This window comes from Echinops telfairi, unplaced genomic scaffold, assembly GCF_000313985.2.
Source record: "Echinops telfairi isolate 266 unplaced genomic scaffold, ASM31398v2 ScPeMD7_3;HRSCAF=10, whole genome shotgun sequence".
NCBI lineage: Eukaryota > Metazoa > Chordata > Mammalia > Afrosoricida > Tenrecidae > Echinops > Echinops telfairi.
This window is the reverse complement of record NW_022103899.1, coordinates 27,674,897-27,681,684: the sequence shown is the minus strand read 5'-3', so window position 1 is coordinate 27,681,684 and position 6,788 is coordinate 27,674,897. Positions and strand designations below refer to the sequence as shown.

The following is a 6,788-nucleotide window of genomic DNA, read 5'->3' as shown; positions in this document are numbered from 1 at the left end:
GGGCGCACTGCAGCGATCTGTGGCGTGTGAACCGCATCCCAGCCTCCTTCCCGCCTCACCCGCGCCGCTTCCTTCCCATTCATTCGTGTGGATTTACTGGAAGCCCGCTCTGGGTGCCGAGCAGATCCCGGACTGCATCCCTGGCAGCGAACACGGAGGGCTCCGGGGGATGGTCCCAGTGTCCACCTCGCGGTGAGGAGTGTGGTGCCTTGTGTACGCGGTTGCGTAAAAAGGGAATAACTTTGATCCTAAGGATTAGCAGTTTAACCCGGTGAGTCGGTGGTCAGAGGTCGATGGTTCGAACCCACCAGCTGCTTTGTGCTTCCAGCTTGGAAACCGTAGAGGCAGTTCTAGTCCGTCCTACAGGTTCGCTGAGAGCTGGACGCGGGTGGACAACAACGGGTATACAGTTCAGACAAGTCCTTTAACTGCCAAGTGATTCATCAGCTTTTCTGAGAAACGAACATGAGGCCGTTGTGAGGAAATGGCCCTGGTTGTTGGTCTTCTGGGCAGTGGAGCCAGTTAAGAGAAATGCAGCACGCCAACAAAAAACCAAACCCTCTATCAAGTTATTCCAGCATCTTTCTCCCAGAGAGCAGCCGGTGGTTTTGAACTCCGGACCTTGCAGTTAGCCTTTCCACGTGTTGTGCCTCTGCTTAAGGCTTTGCCCACCAGGAAAGAGGAAAAACATGCTGGAGTGGCAGATCCAAGTACACAGTTATTTTTTTTCTTCAGGTTTAGGATGGGGTAGGAAATAGCTACTGTCCCCACATGTATCTATTGCAGAGATCTGTTGATGACTGTAAATGCGCCTAAAATTAAGGAATGAAATTGTGTGCGGTGTGCAGATACAGAAATTCAGCAAACTTAACTAGGTGCAGAGATTTTTACCTTTTATTATAAATAAGTACTCGCTGGAGTGGCTTAGTGAAGACAACCTGTGAGTTAATGAAACAATTTAAATCAGTAAAAAGGAAATATAAGCCAAGGGCTTAAATAGAAAATGTTTAGAAAATGATGATGGGAACACATGTACAAATATGTTTGATACAATTGATGTATGGAATGTTATAAGAGCTGTAAGAGCCCCCAATAAAATGATTTAAAAATCTATGTACAGACAATAAAAATACATAAATAAGAAATATAAGATATAGTATTTTAGCCTTATCAATTTAACTGTAGTAGGTAAGTGGCCTTGCTCCTGGGCATACCTAGAGTCACTTCAACATAAGTTTTTGGCAAATTATTTAACTTCTCTGCTTCATTCAGTTCCTTCATCTCTAAACTAGGGTTATAAGTAAGCACCTAACCCCCCACACACACCTATAATGACTTTTGTATTACATTTATTACAGTGCCTAGCACATAGTAAATGTTCAATACCTATTAGCTGTTTTTGTAATTGTGAACTTTTGCTCGATGTTTTCCTAAATGGGGGAAAGAGAACTGATTTTTTTTTAATCCATTGCTGTCCAGTCAATTCTGATTCCAATGTACGACACACAGGACAGAGGACAGAGTAGAAGTGCCCCGTAGGGTTTCTAAGACTATACATGTTCGCTGACACTGACTGCCCAGTCTTTCTCCTGTTGTAGCTAGCTGGTTAGCTAGTGGGTTTGAACCACACATCTTTCCATTAGCAGCCAAGCTGTTCACCACTATGTCACCAGGGCTCCTGGAAATAATTACAATTCACTTTTCTAAACTCAAAGGATGGCTTCCAGACCATTTATGATACCATAGACCTGTATTTAGAGAAAATTGGGGTTCAATTTGGCCAGTGGGCATGTTGGTATTCTACATAGGCAGTGCACTGTGGAAAAGAGTCCCATGGAATCTAGACCTTGTTTGAATTGTTTACTTTCCAGGTTGTGACTAGTACTAGCAGATTAAAGGATCAGGCCCGTAGCAAGAAAAGTTCCAAGTTGTTTCACCATGTTAGACTTCGATAAGATAATGGTGCAGAAAATAAAGTGCCAAAGAGATCATGGGGTGGGGGTGGGAGGGTAGTTTGAGTGACCTTACCCAAGTCACTTATTCCAAATTCTAGCTTTTCAGAATTTAGTTTACCATTTGAGACACCTTCTTTGGTAACTTATATTGTAAAAGAAGCAAAAGGTATATTAGCAGCTCAGACCTGATTTCAGATTTTGTGTGATTAGGTGGTAAGAGTACTATTAACAGTCTACCTTTTCAAAAACACACACACACACACACACACACACATTTTCATTAAAACACACACGCATGCACACAAACACAAAGTAAAACCCAAAAATGAGCTTCAAAGCTTTTAGAGATTAAGCAATATTATTGGGTCAATTTTTAAAGTATTCAGACTATAACTGTAAAAATCTTTAACTCTGTGTTAATGTGAATTAAAAAACCAAGGCAGGACGGGAGATTGGGGTAATTTTTGAGATGTAAAGAAGGCCTGCTTTGATATATGTAACATGCGGGTGAGCCCCTTTCTGCTATCCAGAGGTCTGCTCTGAGAATTTGAGTGATTTCAAAATCATTGAGCTCTTTTTCCAATAATTTCATAGTGCTGTATGTTTAATACGTATTCAAGTATACTCACTGCTGCCAAGTCGATTTCAACTCATAGGATAGAACTGCCTCTGTGGGTTTCCGAGACTAACTTTTTACAGGAATAGAAAGCCTCGTCTTTCCCCTGCCGAGTGGCTGATGTCTTTGAACTGCTTACCTTGGTGGTTACCAGCCCAACACATAACCCACTACACTACCAAGGTTCCTCTGAATGTTCTATCCCTTTCTCACTAATGATCAGTTAATTCATCAGTAGTAAATTTGATAGTCTTTTGATTCTTAAGGAACCCTGGTTGCATGGTGGTTATGAGTTGGGTTGCTAACTGCAAGGACAGTAGTTTGAATCCACCAACTGCTCCTTGAGAGAAAGATGAGGTTTTCTTCTCCTGTAAACCAGTTAGTCTTGAAAACTGGCAGGGGTACTTCTGTCCTGTCCTGTAGGGCTACTATGAGTTGCAAGCATGTCAGTGAGTTTGCTTTTGGACTTTTTGATTTTTAAGAAAATGCTTGGCAACTACAAATAAGATAGCAACAATGGTTTTGTTTCTTCAATAGTATTGTGTGCATGTTCCTATGTGTATCTCCTCAATCCCTTTGTGTATCCAGTTAGAACTGATTTTAGATTATGTATTGATGGATGCCTGCCAGTGGCTGAGCTAACTGACACAAGAGGATACAGCAAAACTATTCAAATCAGCAAGGTAGCAAGTGGTTTGTCTGTTAGGTGCCATCCGTCTCAGGGACCTCAGGTGAACTATCACATGCTGCTGCTGCTATGTGCCTTCAACCTAGTTCTGACACAGAGGGGTCATACCCTCAACAGAAGGAAACACCAACCCGCCTCGCACTGGCCTCCCACTGGTTCTTAGGTGGGAGCATGTTCTTGCAGTCACTGTGTCAGTCCATCTTGGTAAGGGTTTTCCTCTTTTTCCCTGACCCTCTTCCAAGCGTGAAGTCCTTCTCCAGGGACTGGTCTCTCCTGAGAACACGTCCAAAGTGCAGGAGGCACGTCTCACCGTCGTTGCCTCTAAGGAGCATTCTGGCTGTATTTCTTCCAAGACAAGATTTCTTTGTTCTTCGGCAGCCCATGGCACTTTCTTTATTTTTCACTAACATCATAATTCAAAAGCATCACTTGTAGCTTTTAAATTTGAAGAAAAATGTTTCATTTTCTCTACTCTGACCAGGGGCAGAGGCCTTCTAATAGTTAATATCCAGAGAGAAGATAAGCTTTCATTAATTTAATGAATTGATAAGTTGTTTTTCCTTTACATATCACATGCTATTAAAATTTTTCTTTTTTTTGAGTCATCACAGGGCTCTTTGGTTGCTATCTCACCCCTATTAGATAGCTGGTGATGAAATCAGCAGTGGCATCTGGTGCCACTCGCATTTCTGGGGGCTTTTCTTCCATACTTAAATCTTGAACCAAATTCTTAAGTAAAGTTGGAGCAGGACCCCCCAAGCAAACATGTAAGAGGATGGTTAATTGCAACAGCTATTTTTATAACAGTAATCAAATAGAGCGATCCAATTGTACGTTAGTAGAAAAATGGATAAACTATGGTTCATTCATGTAATGGACTATTGTACCCTAGTGAAAATGAATGAATTTGGTGTATATTTAGCAACATAGATACATCTCAAGTACATAATGTTGATTGAAAAAACAATGTGCAAAGAGACTATTATGTATATGTGTAACCAGTTATTTACAATACTTAAGTAATGCATTCACAAACTTAGTATAGATGTAAATAATGAAAGTACATAAAAGTATAAGAACATACAGTAGAATGAGATGCAGTCATTTGAGAAATAGTGAATGAGTCTGGAGAGGGAGCATTTGGGTAGGGCAGCTTCTATTTTTTCTCTTTTTCCATCATAAAGAGCTGAAGCACATATGAAAATATGTTAATATCTATTGAAACCTGGTGAGAAGTATACATGGTGTAATACCCACAGAAGAGGGTTTCAAAATGTTTATGGAAAAATTGAAGCAAAGGAGAATGGGATGTTTTCATGACCTTTTTGAAGCCCTGTCTTATAAATATATTTACAGTGTTATGTGTGTTAACGGAGCCCTGCTGGCATAGTGGGCTGTGCATTGCCTGCTAACGGCAAGGTCAGCCGTCCCATCAGTCCCTGGGAGAAAGATGGGCAATCGGCTGCTGTGAAGATTCACAGGGGCAGCTCACTCTGTCCATGAGGCCTGTCTCTATACGGCAAGAGGGACTCGATAGCAGTGAGAAGTTTTTGGCTTTGTTTTTGATGTGCGGTAAAGATAGTTGGTGAGACTAGCACTTTATAGTTTGTATTTATTACTTTATTGTCTTCCAATATGCTTTCTGTACTTTTGCATTTTCACTTTCTAGCCCCCAAATAGTGTTGTCTGGCGTAAGGACTCGACTCTCCCTTCAGTCCAGCCTCCCTTTATAACAGCCTCTGAAGGAGAGGAGACAGGAAACAAACCAGTAACGTAGTCAGCTTTGTTTTGTTGTTGGTGCACTCCAGGGAAAATGCCTTCCGTAGGCCAGGAGGAGTAATATGCCTTCAAAAAAGACTGCAGGATAATTTAAATTCTGGTAATATTACTGGGAAACGCAGTGATCTTGGGGTGATCTTGACTTCTCAGAGCACAGGGGAACAAACTATCATAATGCTTTAAAAGGAATTTGAATATAGAGTATCTCAGACACAAAATGACCAGACTTCTTCTGGCCATGAACACTTTTGAAGTTTTGTTACATTTTATTGTAATATAGAGTATCTCAGACACAAACTTACCAGACTTCATCTGGTCATTAACACTTTTTTGAAGGTTTGTTACATTTTATTGTAATATAGAGTATCTCAGACACAAAATGACCAGACTTCTTCTGGCCATGAACACTTTTTGAAGTTTTGTTACATTTTATTGTAATATAGAGTATCTCAGACACAAAATGACCAGACTTCATCTGGTCATTAACACTCTTTGAAGTTTTGTTACATTTTATCGTAGCCATTGTCCATTCGGTGGACTCCAAGCACCCTGGCTCCAGCAGAAAGACACACTGTCCAATCCTGCTCCATCCTCACAATCAGTCGTTCCTGTGTTGACCCGCCTGTTGCAGCCACTGCCTCAGCCCGACGGAGGGCCTCCTCGTTTGTTCGTTCCTAGGACCCTACCAAGCACGGTGCCCCCAGCTAGTGGTCTTTCCCAATAGCAAGTCTGACCACCCAGCTTCCAAGGAACAGTCCGGCTGTACTTCTTCCAAGACAAATCTGTTCATTCTTCTGGCAACCTGTGGCATAGTTAAAATTCTTCACCAGCACCATAATGCAAACACATCAACGATCCTACATTCACCACATGTTTTTACAATGTAGTCAGCCAACGTTTGTACAGTACTGTGAGTGTCCTAATTATTCCTTGTTGCTGTGGAGGGGATTCCAACTCAGTGACCCGGAAGGGCAAGATGGCACTGTCACATAAGATGTCCGAAGCTGGCGATCGTCTGGGAAGCAGCCGGCCACGGTTTTCTCCACATCACATGCCTGGTGGGTTGGTTCTACTGGCCTTTTGGTTAGCAGCCAAGTGCTTAACTGCTACGCCCCCAGAACTCCTTGTCCTAGTTATGAGTCAAAGATATTGATTCTCTTCAGGTGTAAGTAAACAGTAGTGACCGCTTCTTAAATGGTTGGGTAATCCGCAGTTTGTTTCACACCTGGTGCCTAACGTAACCTTCTATACAAGATGGGTTGCTGTTGAGTCAATGCCCAGCCAACACCTATTCCTGGCTGCCGTGTGTGTGTGTGTGTGTGTGTGTGTGTGTGTGTGTGTGTTTGTGAATTTTCCGATCCCAAGCCTTTTTTCCAAGGTCCAACTGGGTAGACTTGAACCTCCAGTCTTTGGGTTAGCAGCTGAGAAGAGTTCAAGTACATGAAATCTAAGTCTTAAGAGTAATATTTTTCTGTGTGTGTACTTTCTATTCACTTATGTAGCCCTTCGATGGTGTTAAACACCAGATGGCATGGACAGGTAAAAGAAGGCAGCATGTTTTGAATTTATTTCTGTGACTTTGCCCTTTTTTAATTATGTGGATCTGTTAATAGAATAATAGCAAAATACTAGATCTATGTGCATATATTTATAGGTTTAGTATTAAGGTAGCAGAAGGACATTGGGCCTCCACTCAAGTACTCCCTCAACGCAAGAATATTTTCTTCTATTAAATTGGCATTCTATGATG

The 6,788-nt window shown here is 41.7% G+C and overlaps 1 protein-coding gene across 2 annotated transcripts in view; it reads left to right on the top strand.

The window, feature by feature from the left end:
* The first annotated feature begins 173 nt into the window (after window positions 1–173).
* Window positions 174–6,788, top strand: part of ALS2 (alsin Rho guanine nucleotide exchange factor ALS2) — a 79,456-nt gene continuing 72,841 nt past the window's right edge. For both annotated transcript variants that reach the window (XM_045294622.1, XM_004701533.2), the window contains exon 1: window positions 174–192. The gene's annotated coding sequence lies outside the window, so the exon portion shown is untranslated. The remainder of the gene's footprint in view (window positions 193–6,788) is intronic.